The sequence below is a fragment of the Rattus rattus genome, chromosome 4, assembly GCF_011064425.1.
Source record: "Rattus rattus isolate New Zealand chromosome 4, Rrattus_CSIRO_v1, whole genome shotgun sequence".
Taxonomy (NCBI): Eukaryota; Metazoa; Chordata; class Mammalia; order Rodentia; family Muridae; genus Rattus; species Rattus rattus.
Genome location: NC_046157.1, coordinates 158,700,554 through 158,717,510, shown reverse-complemented (window position 1 = coordinate 158,717,510; position 16,957 = coordinate 158,700,554). Strand labels below are relative to the sequence as shown.

The 16,957-nt window shown below is 42.1% G+C and overlaps 1 protein-coding gene and 1 pseudogene across 1 annotated transcript in view; one reads left to right on the top strand and one right to left on the bottom strand.

The window, feature by feature from the left end:
- Nucleotides 1–16,957, top strand: part of Pde6d (phosphodiesterase 6D) — a 44,022-nt gene that overhangs the window by 4,368 nt on the left and 22,697 nt on the right. The gene's annotated exons all lie outside the window — the stretch shown is intronic.
- On the bottom strand, nt 5,003–5,150 carry LOC116899594 (annotated as a pseudogene).

Below are 16,957 nucleotides of genomic sequence, written 5' to 3'. Positions count from 1 at the left end.
CTGTCCAACCGTATCCCTGGCTTTCCTTTTTACCTGTTTGTTTATCCTCTGGCAAATTCCTGCACGAGTCTAATGGATTCTAATCACACGTGTCCCTTTCTCTCTTCTCCCTGCCTGCCCCACCTTCACACCACTATCATGTCTTTTTTGTTTTACTTTCCTTTTTTCTTTGTGAGTCACTCACTGGGTTTAACCAGGGCTGCCCAGTGGGCATCCTTGAGTTACTCACACACCAGAGGAGGGCTCCACATCAGTGGCTACACCACTGAAGATAGTGACTTTGTCCCCAACAGTTCATTGTATTGCCCCAAATCGTTTTTACAATTTTTACTTTGAGACCGAATCATGCTGAGTAGCCCAGACCAGCCTTGAACTCACTCCGTAGCCACAGCAAGCCTTGAACTAGTGATCTTTGTTCTTCAGCCTCTCACAAAGCTGGGATTTCAGGCCTGTGCCACCATGCCTGGCTTCTCTCCCTTTTTTTTTTTTTTTAATTGAACAGAATTCTAGAATTCTTTAACTTTTTAAAATATATATATATATATATATATATATATATATATATAGCTTCCATTTGGCTTTTGTATTTTTGTCTTATTCAAGAAAATCTTAGGGCTGGAGAGATGGCTCAGCGGTTAAAGGCACTGACTGTTCTTCCAAAGGACCCAGGTTCAAATCCCAGCACCCACAGAGCAGCTCACAATTGTCTGTAACTCTAAGATCTAACATTCTCACATAGACATACATGCAGACAAAACACCAGGGCACATAAAATAAAGGGAAATATATTCTTAAAAGATACTTTAAGAAGATCTCCCTAATATACTCTGGTTCAGCTTGTATAAATACTTTACCTATTTTGAGTCTTAATCCAATTGGGGGGCTTTACAGAGCAGAGGGTATTGTGGCTATTGTTATTGTTGTTGTTTAAGGGGCTGGTGATCTCTCTTATCCTGAGATTAATCAAATAGCCTGTTTCTTATTTTCAGTACTTAACCCTTTAATCCTCTGAAATGCATTTATGCTTACAGTGTGTAGAAGGAATAAGCTGTTTGGAAAGTCAGCTATCCCAGAGACAGTTACTAGTTACTGCCACTTAGACCACCATCTGCCTCCATCCTTGGAATATTGTCTTTGTCATGTAACCATTTCCATAAGACATGAGTTTACTTTTAGGATATTGTTCCATTGATTTTTTTCTTGCCCATGCCTGTATGTGCTTAAGGGTAATCACCTAGTTTCCCAGTATGGTTTAATATAGTTTCAGTGCAATTGCCATGACATAGGTATGTATTTATAAAATCATAAAGCCCCAAATAAAGATTTGTGTAGGACAAATGTGATTTTCTCTGCTTAGATTCTGGTTTTGATTATTTTAAACAGCTAATAGGTTGTAAATCCCATGTTCCCCATTAACAAAGATCTGTTGGGTGGCTTTTATACAAAGGGTGTTCTGTACTTGAATGCTACAAAATGAATGACCACCCCCCCCCTTTAATTCTGCTTAGAATGAAAGTCTTCGACATGATGTTACTAGCTAAGTCTGATGCTTCAGGCCTGTAATCCCAGCTACTCAGAGACTAGACAGAGCACTGAAAGTTCAAGGCCTTCCAGGGCAACTTGGTCTCAAAGTAAAAATTTAAAATAAAATAAAAAGAGGTTAGTAAAGAGCATTCACCTAGGTTCAGTCTTTATTACTAAAATATTTTTAATGGTGTTTTATTTTTCTGTTAAATTTTATTATAGTATTTTAATGTACTTCATGTAGTTTGCTAATTTAGCTAATGTCTACTCTTACTTGCTTTTATAAAACTTAGAGAATTGTTTTGAAATGTTTTCACTTAATTTATCATGTTCATAATTTCCAAAGATAGGTACTGTTGAATGCTTTCAATGGTATACATTTATCATAGTACTTTTTGTTTGAGACTGGGTTTTCCAGGCTGATCTCAGATTCCTAAACATAAGACATCTCTCCCCCTTAAGCATCCCAAATGGCTAAGACTATAGCCTAGTTCACCATAGAACTCTCATAGCACTAGGTTTCTCATATAGCTCTGACTAGATTATTTTACCTACTTGGGTAACTTTTTTCATTGTTATAAATGTGTACCTTAATAAGTAATATGGGGGCAGTGAGATGGCTCAGTGCTGCCAAGCCAGAGCTCAAGCCCCAGGATCCACTTGATATTGGTAGAAAGAAATGAGCCTGCATAAGTTTTCCCCTGACCTCTATATGTGTGTGCACATACACACACAAACACACATACAAACTTAAGTGATTAATGTAAAAAAAAAAAAACCAGACTGTCAGAGATGATGTTTTGTGATCTCATTATCTTTAATCCACTGGAAATTTGCTTTGGTAGAATCTATGTATATATGGTTTTCCTTTTCTTGTATTGAGGGTCTCTCTACATAGCCCTGGCTGTTCTGAACTCACTATGTAGACCAGGCTGGCCTTGAACTCAGAGAGCCTCCTGCATCTGCCTCATGAGTGCTAGGATTAAAGGACCATGCCCAATAGGGGCTTCGTCGTTGTTATTGTTGTTACTTAATTATCTCCATTTATTTATATTCTAGAAGTTAATATAATGTTCAGATAGAATATAAATTAAAATAAACATTTAACTTAAATTAGAAAAAATATATTGAATACTTCCCAGAAAGACAGACCAATAAATAATGAAGACATATTCAACCTAATTAAAACTGTCTACTTACTGAACAGTACCTTGTTTTGAACCACTTTGGAGGAAGAGAAGCACTAATTTGCTCTCTTATGTGTGTATGTGGAGCCTCTATAGAGAGTACTTGATCTCTATCAAAATGTTGTGTGTAATTGCTGTAGCAAGTAGAACAGACTGTAAGACTGCAGGTTCAGACTTGGTACCTCAACACAACACTCACACTCACTGTGCCCCAGTTTCCGTAACTCATATCCCCCAAAGGATTGTTACAAGAATAAATGAAATTTCAGCTGGGTGGTGGTGGCACTGGCTTATAATCCCAACACTTGGGAGGCAGAGACAGGCGGATCTCTGTAAGTTCAAGGCCTGCCTGGTCTACAGAGTGATTTCCAGGACAGCCAAGACTACACAGAGAAACCCTATCTCGGGGAAAAGAAAAAAGGAAGAGAATAAAGAAAGGCACACTGCTGATGGGGGTTACCTTAGGGTCTTGGTCCTAGAATTAGATGAAATTCGAATGTAACACAGTACTCAGCATATAGTAAGTAATAAGTAATAACTGAAGGTATTTGGTCTGTTCATAATTATGAATAATAGTAGTAGTGAACTGGGGGTGTAGCTCAGCTAATGAGTGCTTGCCTGGTGTGTACATGAAGCCCTGGACTTGATTTCCCAGTACAGATAAGCCAGATGAAGCCCCAGCACTTAGGAGGCAGAGGCAGGAGGATCAGAAGTTCAAGGTCTTCTCAGCAATATATTGAATTCATGATAACCATAGGTTGCAAGAGACGCTATCCCAAAAAGAAGTAATAATAACACTAGTGCTAATATCCTCTACAACATAGGGAATGTCTCTATACTACAATCACATGTTTCATCTGAGGAACGATAGCCTTTCTCTTGTGTGTCTGAAGGAATAATTTAGTTAATAGGTATGTCTAAGAATGCAATTTCAGTTGATGGTAGATTAGCAAAATTTTAAATTAAAAAAAAAGAACTGATTTGATGCAGTTTGAATTTGTGTCATTCCTCTTTCTTGGTCCTGAAGTTTCTATAACATCTTTCTCAGTACACTTTGGTCTTTGACTTTTCTTGCTTCCAGCCAAAAATAGTTGTCTAGGGCTGAGTAGTGTATTTCAGTGGTAAAGTACTTGCCTAATATGTACAGGGTCCTGGATTCAATCCCTACCACCAAACAAAAATGGTCTTTGCATCTTCTATTTATCCACTAGGCTTCCTTGCTAAGTATAGTGTACCATTAGGCAGGTGTGCTAGCTCCTACCTCTAATCCCAGAACTTGGGTGGCTTAAGATTGTTGTACATTCAAACCATCCTGGAGAGCACAGTGAGACAGTCTCAAAAATAAAAGCCAGACATGGGGTTGGGGATTTAGCTCAGTGGTAGAGCGCTTGCCTAGCAAGCGCAAGACCCTGGGTTCTGTCCCCAGCTCCGAAAAAAAGAAAAAATAAATAAATAAATAAAAGCCAGACATTATGGTGCCTTTAGTCCCAGTACTCAGGAGGCAGAGACAGGAAGATTTCGTGAGTTCAAGTCCAGCATGAGCATGTTCTACACAGCAAGTTCCAAGATTACATAGAAAAGTTAAAAAGTCTCAAAAAGTTAAAGAGAGAAGTAGTAGAACATTTAATTCCCCCTCGTGTTAATATTACCCATGTCAGTGTTGTCCGCAGTAATTGCCTTGTCCAGGCCTTAGAAACTATACTGAGGCTTATGATTTCCTAAATCATTTTTTTTTTTTACCTGTCAAGTCTTGGAGAGCAATCAAAACATACCACCCATACAACCAATGAATAATGACCTCAGATTGTATAATCATGGATTCCCTTTAGATAATGATTAATAACTTGCTTCCTTGGACATAGTCTTAGGATTTCCATTGCTATAATGAAACACTGTGACCAAAAGCAATTTAGAGAGGAAAGGGTATATGTCACTCGCTTTTTCATATTAAAAAGTGGCAGGACAGGAATCTGCAGGCAGGAGCTGATGCAGAGGCCATGGAGGGGTGCTGCTTACTGGCTTGCTCATCCAGTTTTGTAGAACCCAGGATCACCAGCCGAGGAATGGCATCACCCACAATGGGCTGGGCCCTGCCCCATCAATCACTAATTAAGAAAATGCCTCACAGGCTTGCCTACAGCCTGATTTTTTTTTAAGATTCTAAATTTCATTACTGGACAAACACTCTAGTTTAGACACAAGCAAGTCTCCAGGTTAAATGTTGAGACCCATCTGGTAGGACTGATCAACCACAATTCAGTGTAAACCCTCCGTCTTGCCACTGTGAATCCTTACAGACCCAGCTTCATTCTCCTCCAGTGTCTTCTGGTACCTGATTTTGTTACCAATTTTCATCTGAATCCACTGAGGAATAGTACGATTTTGCTTTTGCTTCTTTGCCAGGAATTGCTTGATTCTGAGAGTCTTGTGAGAAGACATGGCGAGGATCTGAATCCGGCGTAGTGCGCAGGGTGTCAGAGGAAAGAAGAGCCTACAGCTTGGTCTTATGGAGGCATTTTTCTAATTGACATTCCCTCCTCTCGATGACTCCAGTTTGTGTCAAGTTGACATAAAATTAGCCAGGACAGGACTCTGAGAAATTGTTAGTCATGCTAAGTGGAATATAACTCTATTGATTGTATTACTCATGACTGTGCATGCATGTGAATACAGTAGAGGCCAGAGGTTAGTCTAAGGAGTTGATTCTCAAGCACCAATATCAAGTGGTCCACCGTGTTTGAGACAGGATCTAGAACCCACCAGTTGGCCTAGGTTAGGTGGCCAGGAGCCACCTGTTCCCTTCTTCCCAGCACTTGTATTGAAAGCCTGTGCCACCATGCTAGCTCTTTTGTGTGGGTTCCAGGATCAGACTTCATTATTACACGCTTGCCTGGCAAGCACTTCACCAACTGAGCTACTTCCCCAGCCCTAAGACTTCTTTCTTTTTTTTAATATTATTTATGTTTATGTATATGTGTGAGTACATATACATGTATGTATGTGCACTGTGTGCATCTGGCATCCTCAGAGTCCAGAAGAGGGTGTCCAATCACCTGAAACTAGAGTTAAAGACAGTTGTGAGCCACTTGCTATTGGTGCTAGGAACCAAGCCTGGGTCCTCCTGGAAGAGCAGCAGTGTTCTTAACCACTGAGCCATCTCTTCAGCCCCCATTCATATTTCATTTGAGAATTATTTTTTCTATTGTACTTACATCCTCTATATTGTTTTTAATCTTTCCTCATCTCTTAAATTCAAGGGGCAGCCTGGGAAAGTTTTTTTAACAATTAGTCACCTGGAAAGGGAAAAAGATACTTCTCAAAGTATTTAAATAGCAAAATAGGTATATATTTTTAATATTTTATTGTGTTGCATATAAGTATACATGCCTGGGTGTATACGAAAGTACTCCTTACGTGTGGCCTCTGCAGATCAGAAGAGGGTGTCAGATCCCCTGGAACTGGAGCTACAGGCTGTTAGCTACCATACAGGTGCTGGGAGTTGAAGCTACAAGAGCTGTAAGCATTCTATCTACTGAGTCATCTCTCCAGCCCCAGACGGGTATGTTCTTAATTCCACTTTTTTCTTTTCCATTTAAAATGGCTACTCATAGGAATACAATTAGCAACTTTGATCATGATCACATAGAGAAGGTTGTTACTCAAAACTACTAAGCACAGCATTATGGGCCATTAGGTTTTTACAGCAAAGTTACTCAGAATGTATCCCACAAGGAAGTAGTCTTCAAACGAGCAACCCAGACTACCTTAGAAATGAGAAAGAAAGAAAGAGTGCCTCACACGATCCCCTTTGACCACGGCACAAATAAAGAAGTGCGTAGTGGTAGAATTTAAAAGACCACCTTGTGAATAGGCCCAGTTATTTCCATTTCATCTGGAATCTTGTCTTTAAACATCTGAAAAGTATCAAATAAAAATTATTCGTGAACCAGGCGTGGTGGCACATGCCTTTAGTCTCAGCACTCAGGAGGCAGAGACAAGTAGATCTCTGAATTAAGAGGCCTGGTCCACAGAGCTAGTTCCAGGACAGCCAGGGCTGCACAGAGAAACCCTACCTCAAACACCCCTCCCAAAAAAAGATGAAAGGTGTAAGTCGTGGTTTCTAGCTAGAGAGTGATCTCTAGAAAGATCAGTAAAGAGAATGTCTTTAAAAAAATAATAATACATTAGCTAGGCAAAGTGGCACAACCCTTTGATTCCAGCATCTGGGAGGCAGAAACAGGTAGATTTCTGTTGAGCTCAAGGCCAGCCTGGTTTACATAGAGAATTCCAGGACAGCCAGGGATACATGGAAAAATCCTATTGGACAAAATAAGGTAAAGTGATTGAAAATAGACTTGAAACTAACCTCTGACCTCCTAAGACTTGCATAAGGGAGGTGGGGAGAATAACTGCTAGCATACAGCATGGTAAGTGCACAGCATTACCCTCAGTGCAGTAGAAACGCAGAAGAACGATTATGTCTGGAGGCGTTGTGGAAGGCTTCAGAGTTGTCATCTAAATAGTCTTGAAAGATGAGTAGGTGTTAAGGAGTCTAATCTTGAGATTCTGGGGAGTAACAGCAAAACGATGACAGGAGCAGTGCGGAGGAGCATTTCAGGCTGAGCTGGAGCCGAGCGAAGGAGCATAGAGATCAAAAGTCCTTAGAGGGCTGCAGGGGAAATTTCATTCAGTGAATATGTGACACTATATGAGAGCTGGGGTAGCTTATACATTAGCACTGATCTTAAGAGTAATGTCTAAGGAAACAAGATGAACTATACTCTGCCAATATTAGAAGATCGACAAGGAAATAAAGTCAGCAAAAATATATTATTCAAGAAATCTGGTGACAGAAAACCAAGTTTAGGACGTAGTTTGAATAAAGTTATGACTGGTGGGTAGGTGTGAAGCTCAAGCACTAGCCTCACTTGCATGAGACCAGAGATTCCTTCCCCAGCACTGAAGAGATCAAGAGGGGTTCAGTTAAGTAGTGAACATCCCTTTCTCAGTTGTCCAGTTGTGTGTGCACAGACCGTGCTTGCTCCATTTGACTTGCAGGGATGCTGTGAAGTCAGGCCATCCCGCTTTAGAAGCCGCAGCTCTTCACTCCGTTGTGCTTGCTGCTGTTACTGCAGTCGTTGGTTTAACTTTGCTCTAAAATTTAGAATTGCTTTTGCAAATCTATACCTTTCATGTTTCGGTATGCCAAAAAGGCCAGAGAATCAATGATTTTTCTTTTATACTGTCTTAGACCTCTGAAAGCTTCTGTTTGTTAGGCTGGAAAGTTGCATTTTGCAATGAAAACAGAACTTCAGAACCATCTTTCACGTTCCATTTCCTATTTATTTGAGAGGAGGGACAAGGCTCCTAAGTGCTCCTATGAGCTCGGACCTTTTGGTTTTTTGTTTGTTTGGTATTTGGGGGAGAGGGTGTGTGTGTGTGTGTGTGTGTGTGTGTGTGTGTGTGTGTGTGTGTGTGTGTGTGTGTGTGTGTGTGTGGTCTTGGCTGTCCTGGAACTTGATCTATAGATCAGACTGGCCTAGAACTCTCAGAGAGCCACCTGCCTCTGCCTCTGCCTCTGCCTCCTAAATGCTGAGATTAAAGGCTATCTCACTACTGATCAGCCCTTTTACCTTTTTTAAGAGTTATAATTTAAGAAAATTGATGCCCCTCTCAAAACTAAAGTGCCCCCCCCCCGTTTTTCAGTTGGGTAAAGTTCAAGAATCACTGAATATAGATTTTGGTGGCATTCAAGAACATTTCTTTGCCTCAAATAAGGTAAAGAAATCATCTTTGGGGAGCGTGCCCCTGAAAGGAGGCCTTATGCTATCTCTCTCTCCCATCAGGAGGTTCTGGGATGCAAACAAGGCAAAGCTAGTCTGTAAGAACCTTTCAGATGTGTCTCTTCTGGCTTGTCTGATGCCAGTTTCAGGTGCTTAACTGTAGGTCAGTACAATAGTGGACTCTAGAAAAAGAAATGTCTGTTTCATTGTCTGATGTGGCTAGTGAGAAGACTGTGTTAAGTTTCCAGTGCGATCTCTTTCTCGTTACTAAGTTACTTGCCTGCACTGTTTCCCAGGCCAGTCTGGATGTAGATTGTCTCTCATCCAAGCACAGCAGCATTGCCAGGGCAGAGTATTATTTCACAGTGATACCACCATTTGTTAGAGCATATTAGGTTTCAAGGATGCTGAAGCCTGGGTTCTCAGGGAGCCATTTATACTTTCTCACCATGTCTCCTATGAGTGGGAACATTGCTGGGAAATTATTGAGTAGAGAGGTTGGTTTCATTATATGCCAATTAGAATTGGCTCTCAAGAATGTACTAAAAGGTGGCCAGCAAGATGGCGCAGTAATTTAAGGCACTTGCTACCAAGCCTAACCATCTGAGCTTGGTCCCCCAGGAGCCCCACAGAGGAAGGAAATAACGGAGTCTCACAAGCTGTCCTCTAACTCTACCTTTGTGTACATGTGTGTTTGTTTACACACATATGCACACACGATAAATGAAGGAACTCTTCAGTTTTTTTCAGAAGTGGAGCTGGGGCCTGGAGAGATGGCTTAGTGGCTAAGATCATTGGTTGCTTTTGTGTCTTCGGGCACCACACCAGGACTGTACACAGTGCACAGACAGACATGCAATCAAAATACCAATATACATGGAATAATAGTGTAAATCTTAAAAGAATGCTCTGAAGGGTCTTTCTATGTAGGAAACCTGGGCAGAAGCAGCATGAGGTACTGACAGAGTACAAGCAAAGAGGTTCAGTTAGAGAAGAAGGCATCACAACCAGAAAGTGGAGAGCAGAGCAGAGGGAAGCCTTGCTGTGATGCAAATGCTCAGGATGCCACCAAATAGAAACCTTTGTTCACTGCCAGGCACTGTAGCTGCTTCCACCCCAAAGGAATGAGCAGAAAGCTTTTCTTTATGCCGGTGACCTTGGCATGGAAGCTTTGGTCTGCAATGGTAGATATTAGCATATGTCATTAGATGCTTAGTCAGCCATTTTGCCTGAGGAGGAAAAATCTACTTACCTTGAAATTACTCAGAGCCACATGCCCATATATAATTTACAAGAACTCTGCCAAGTCATGAATTCAGGCCTAATGCAGAAAAGGCTTTTAAGTTCTGATGTGTTTTACCTACCTAAATCAGCTGACTGATTTAGCTGTTCTCCCTAGAGACAGTGGGTGGTCAAGAATTTTTTAAAGTGTGCACGCGCGCGCGCGTGCGTGCGTGCGTGCGTGCGTGCGTGCGTGCGTGTGCGTGCGTGCGTGCGTGCGTGCGTGTGTGTGTGTGTGTGCAGGCACTCACAAAGGCCAGATGCTCCTTGGAACTAGATTTACAGGCACTTGTGTGTCTGATGTGTGTGCTGGGAGTTGAACTCTGGTTCTCTGCAAAGCAGTATTCACTCTTAACTGCTAAGCCGTCTCTCCCACCCACCTCGGTTAGTTATTTCGCAGAGCACCAGCCTGATTTTCCCCTTCTACAACTCGCTGATCCCTGAGTGAGCAGCTCCCCTGGTCTGCTTCTTAGACACTCTTGAATAGCGCTTGTTTCGGGTTAATAACCCTGGTTAACCTGCAGGAGAATTCCCATCAGCCTTCTAACTTGCTTTGTGATGTTCACTTGTGCTTCAGCACATATTGGAGTCTCTTGTGTTGAGTGCTGAGATGATCAATAAACCTGGGTGGAATTTGATTTACAGACTCAGATATACACAGCACACTGTGTATACACGTTCTACAGTGCAGTAAGACAGTTGGCCAGGGCCAGTGGGGCACTGGAACAGACGCACTCTGGAGAATGGAGAGTCTGGCCTTGACTTTTCAAGCTCTGGTTTAAAGCAGCTTGTTAACCTGCTAACCTGTTGCCTGTGATTTTCTGTTCCCTGCCAAACTGTCGGCTTTTTTACTGGCAGTACCTCCTATCATATTGTCTCTTCTTTGTCTTTTTAACTAGTTATTTGTTTTTGTTTGTTTGCTTGTTTAAAGTTCTGCCATGGTGGCACATGCCTTTAATCCCAGCACTTGGGAAGCAGAGATAGGCAATTTCTATGAGGTTGAATTCAGCCTGCTCTACATAGTAAGTTCTAGGACAGCCAGGACTATATAGAGAAACTTGTCTCAAAAAAATAAAAATTCTCCTTTAGGGCTAGCATGATGGGCTAATAGGTAAAAATCCCTGCTGCCAAGACTAACGATCTGAGTTCAGTCCCTGGGACCTGCATAGTGAGTGGAGAGAATTGATTTTTGTAGACTGTCCTCCAGCCTCCCCATATATCATGCACAAGTGCACGCGTGCACACGTACACACACGCACACACGTACACACAAATATTTTAATAAATATGCCCTCAACCTATTTACAAAACCTGAACTATAATGTTCCTATAACATGAGACCTTGTCAAGAGCAGAAAAATTTTTTTCCTATTGCCTAGAACAGTGGTGAAGAATGATTTTTAAGCTAGAGAAGAATGATTTTTGTAAACTTCTTTCCTTCACCACAAGCATGGTTCCAGTAGGTGGCCAGGCAGGACAGAGGGTGGATGTGTGGACTTGGAAATGATGAAGAAGGTGAAGGCTGCAGACTGATGTTACAGGAACCTCCTCGTTCTCACCTCCCTTTGACTCTCTTGGCAAGACAGATACATACAGTCTGTCCCTGTACAGTCTCAAGAAACAGTTTGGTCATTAGTACTTTATTGCAGAAAGAAAAGAGTCCACTTGCTCATCTGAACTAGCTCTCTAGCAGACCTCTGATCGGCCAGGCTTGGTTTCAGGCACTGAGCCTCTCTTGGAGCCAGTGTAGGATGCACCATTCTCTCAGATGTTTTCCTCCAGAGATTTTTCTCATCTCCTCTTTATCTTCTTGTAACAATATCCAAATAAGGTAAGAGGTCTTTCTACCAAAATCTTCGTCACAAGCAAACCTCTGTATCAACGAAGGTAGTTTCAGGTGGCTGTACATTAAATCTTCAGTTTACAAAATGGAGTTGTAAGCTCTTGGATACTTATGAAATAATAGGAGCTCGTGGTCTCATTCAGGGAATAGAAAAGCAAGAAAACTACTTTTTAATCATCAAACACAATAGTACTCGAAGGAGATCATTATTTTGAAATATTTAAGTTCAAATATTTAAATATAGTTTATAATAAAGTTTTGTTATCGTGAGTAGAATTTTTGTTACCTGCACGGATCTGTGTAGTTTCAGTAACTTCATGTTCTCTAAGCATATCACAAGACAATGATTTTAGAAAGGAACGAAGGACCATTCCCATTTAGAAGTCACCTTGGGGTCTCCCAGCTTGGTGGCATCTTCATGAAGGGGTCCAGGGCCCTGCAGCTGCACGCTCTTCCCTGGGTACTCAGCGCAGACAGACGTGTTTACCTCAGCTGTGCTTTCTCAGCTGCAGTAGGTTCTGTACTGTAGTTTCTCTCTCCGGGACAAATGGTATGCAGGAAGCTGGTATTGTCATAGATGCTAAGAGCACAGCCATTGGAATCAGGCAGTAGGAAGCCAACTTTAGAACTAAACTCCTGGGTTAGTTAACGAAGTGTTTATCTAGCATGAATGAAACCTGGGTTCAGTCTACAGCACCATCTAAACGGGGTCTAGTGGTTTATGCCCATAATCCAAGCACTTGAGAGGTAGAGGCAGAAGGATCAGAATTTCAAGGCCACCCTGAGCTACAGAAAACCCTGCCACTTCCTGATTTTTGCTACTTACTGGTTTTGAAACCTTTGAACTTTCATCTTGGAACCACAAATTGCTCATGACAATAAGGATCATAATAATGCCTGTTGCATAGCCTGTGAGGAGGATTCTCATAAACATGGATAAGAGCTTACAGAGCACTAGCTGGCACTCAGCACCCGTTAGCCACTATTTATACAGTAAATAGGAACTTGAAAGATGTCCCTTTCTGCCAAGGATTCTTACTGTCCTGTATAGGATGGATCACCTGATCACAGAAGTCCTTCTCATCTTCCATTTCTTGTTCATTTAAACAGAAATTTGCTTTGGAGTGACTCATTCAAATCAGGACTTTTTGATAACATGTGCTAACCAGGTTATGTAATTTCTCTGGATTTTTTTTTTCAGAAAAGTTTTCTTAATTGTTTTAGAAATTAGAGAAGTAAATATCTCTGGATAACTTGTAACCATTTTTATACTATTTGTAGTTCTATGAGTTATGTTAAACATTTCTAGTTTCCATGGAAAAGCCCAGGGAGTGATAAATTTCTCTTTTAGTTTGTTACAGTCTAGTGCAGTACATATAGAAGTTTAAAAAGTCACAGAAAGGTGTTGCCTGGAAGCTGCCAAGGGAACCCACATTTAAGCTTCTGGGTGTTCTCTCTGCACGCAAAAGAGAGGCATCTGGGCAAGTGATTTCAGTTTGTTGTTAGTTCCCAAAGCACTGCCAGGGGAGACTTATACCCCTGAGTCTCTCACGTCCTCAGGAGAGAATGATGGCTGTTAGCCTAGCCCATCTTCAGTTTAGTAACTGGACTGGTTCCCGGACACATTTCTGACAGGGAAGAGATTCCCACAGGCCTCCAGCTAGTATTTCTTTATACCTTGCCAGCCACAGCCAAGGCCTTGCTTTTTTCTCTGTCCTTAGACATCTGATCATTCCTCACTGCCCATCTCTCTTCTTCCCCAGGCCACTTTTCCCTCCCTTACACACACAACTGTGAAAACCATAGTGACTACTCACCACCCTCCCTCAGAAAATTACGCCACTCCAAACTCTTCTGACCCTGAAGCCTCCCTTCCTAGAAACAGGTGTTTTGTTCATAGTCCCACGCAGTTCATTCATCATGGTCTCCCTAGCTAGTGACCAGAATGCTTTTCTTTCTGTTCTTTAAGATCATTCTCCTTCCAGAATCACAGGGCTACTTAGAATTTGGCCTCACTTGGGAACTGATTAGAAATACAGAATGACAGTTCCCAGCCCAGACCCACTGAAATTTGTGGTTTGTATGAGCATGAGATTTTAAGGAAGCCAGGCCTTACTGAGCATGAGAGCACACTTATAACTGCTTAGAAGGCTGAGGCAACTTTAAGCCATTTTGGAAAACTTAGGGAGATCCCTTTTTTAACCTAGGCTAGAAAATGGATAAGGGTGCTAGCAGAATGGTGGAATGCCTTTCTAGCATACTGGAGATCCTGAGATCAATCCCCAGTGTTCAAGGGGATTTTAGCCCTACTGGGACTACCTTTGCTCAGGGAAGGAAAAGCTCCTGTCAACTAGTAGTTCCCAGCCTGGCTTTCGGTAGATCATATGGGGAATCATATAGATATAAATATATGTAAATAATATTATATATAATATATATATATAGAGAGAGAGAGAGAGAGAGAGAGAGAGAGAGAGAGAGAGAGTGTGTGTGTGTGTGTGTGTGTGTGTGTGTGTGTGTGTGTTTGGGGTTTTTGTTTTCCAAGACAGGGTTTCTCTGTGTAGCACTGGCTGTCTTGGAACTCACTCTGTAGACCAGGCTCTGCCACCAGCTCCCAACTAAATTTATGTTTATTGTATGCATACATGTATATTTTATATAGACCACATAAGTTCAAGGGCCTGTTGCAGTCAGAAGAGGCATCAGCCGAGGGCCTCTCAAGAGCAGTAAGTGCCCGTAGCCACTGAGCATCTCTCCAGCCCCCTACACGGTGAATCGTGAAAATCAGTGATGCCTGAGTTCCACCTCCAGATATTGTAATTTGATTGGCTTGTGTGGGAGTTTGAAAGCTCTGATTATAACAGGCAGCCGAGGTTGAACCATTGATATTCATCAAATTTTTAAACATGTGTCATGTGACCCAGGCAGGCCTCAGATTTGCGATGTAACCAAGGATGTCCTTGTACTCCCGATTTCCTGCATCAGCTAGGGAGCTGTAGGTACGCTCTGCCACGGGCAGCAAAGACCCTCACTTTGGAGGGTTCTGTTTTGTTTTGCTGCTGTTTGCAGTACTGGGGATGGGATGTGGGCTTCATACACCCTAGGCAGGTGCTGCAGCCCAGGTATTCTTATGGCCTTTAGCCATCACCTGTGTGCCTATGAAGGCACACAGGTTTCTGATTTTCTCTAAGTCCTAAGTTTAGTTGGAATCGTGTTCAAGACAAATATTTCACAATTCTGATTCTTACATAGAGAGCTAGAAAATTCCAAGTGGGATGAACATCTTGAAAACCTTGATGGCTTGTGGTTGGCTGAGCTGTGTCATGACCCAAGGTCATCACAGCCACTGGGGAGCCGCTCAATGATGGAGTGCTTACCCAGCATGCAGAGGGTTCTGACATTGAGAAAAATTAAGGGTAGCCTCTTGGCAAACCTTTGGAAATAAGTGCCAACCTCAGAAACAAGGATCTACTGCTAGTTGCCATGGCGCACACCTTGAATCCCAGCACTTAGGAGGCAAAGGAAGGCTGATCTCTGAGTTTGGGGCAAGCCTAATTTAAAAGTTGAGTTCTATAGGGCTACACAGAGAAACTCTGTCTTAAAGACAGTAGGAAGAGCAGGTGGAAGAAAAATTCATTCTGAGGTGGACATGTAGCTCACTGGTAGAGTATGTATAAGGCCCTGGTTCCACCCTCCAAAACTACAGACAAACTTATCAGAAATGTACAGTTCCAGAAAAAGTAATTTTATTGTGTGTGCTCAGGGGCACATTATGTGCATTGTGGGGTGTGCCACAGCACACCTGTGACAGTCAGTTCCCTCCACCTTTCCACATGGGTTCTTGGGATCAAACTCAGGCCATCAGACTTAAGCAGCAATCATCTTCACCCACTCTCCGTCTCGCTGGCCCTCCTATAAAACATTTATGATCCGCCTACCTTAGCCTCCTGAGGGCATGGCTCACCACAGCTAGCAATGAGCTTATTTAGGGCGTTAGGGAAAGGTATGAAAGTGTGCTCGAACATGGTCTCACTGTGTAGCTCAGACTGACCCAGAACTCATTATCCATGTGAGCCTTAAACCCACAACAGCCCTTTTGCCTCAGCCTCTGGAGTGCTGGGCTCAGACATGAGCTACCATGCCTGGCGCTTCTCCTCCTCCTCTTCTTCCTCCCCCTCCCTTTTTTTTTTTAATAAGGAAAGATCTTATATCTCAGTGCAGAAAGACTTCTGGTGCTGTCCCAATGGTATAAAGTATGGACAACATGTGAACTTTCTTAAAGATTTATTTATTTATTATATATAAGTACACTGTAGCTGTCTTCAGACACACAAGAAGAGGGCATCGGATCTCTTTATAGATGGTTGTGAGCCACCATGTGGTTGCTGGGAATTGAACTCATGACCTCTGGAAGAGCAGTCGGGTGCTCTTAACTGCTGAGCCATCTCTCCAGCCCACATGTGAACTTTCTTGAGTGGTTTTGGTCTGAGTTTGTCTTTACCTGAAACTGAAACCCTATCAGCGTGGCTATCTTGTCCAGGTATGCAAATGAGGAAGAAAGGAGACACCTGGGTATGGCAGAGGGCTGAAAGGAGATACAGGTTAGTGAGCAGGTTAGTGAGCATGTGTTAGACACTGATGGATATCTTATCTCACCAGGCCTCCTCACAGGTGAGCCAGCCATGGCACTCTACAAACAAGCTTCTCACAGTGTAGTTATTCCCTTACCTGATAGTTTCTCTATCTGGAGGAGACCCTGAGAACCACAGCAGAGCCTGGTTACTAAATGCTAGATGAGTGAAATGCCCAGTTAATCTCGTTATAATACAGCATGGCTTGGTCCATTTCAAATCTGAATTAATGCACCTTCTTCTTTAAATACCAATCATGGTTTTATACCAGTAAGGGTTTAAACTGTAAAATAGATAAGTACACTGGAGTTCAAGAGGAAGAATAGAGGAAAATTATTGTTAACTTGTAAAATTCTATCAAAATTTTGAGATTCAATTTTTACATTTATTTGTTTGTTTTTTGAGACAAGGTTTCTTTGTGTATCCCTGACTACCCTGGAATTCCTGTAGACCAGGCTAGCCTTCAACTCAGAGATCTGCCTGCCTCTGCCTCCCTGGAGCCAGGATCAAAGGTGTGCAGCACATGCCCTGCTTTTAGTCTGTCAGGCCTTTCAGGGGAGGGGGTGGAGGCATCGGCCTTTCTTTTGGTTGACTGTTTTGGAAGGGTTCTTCATATTTCAACCAAACATTTTAAGAGATTTAACTCAGAGACTGCTTTTCCAAACTTTTTTCAAAGTTTGGAAATTATAGTTGCCCAAATCAGGTGTG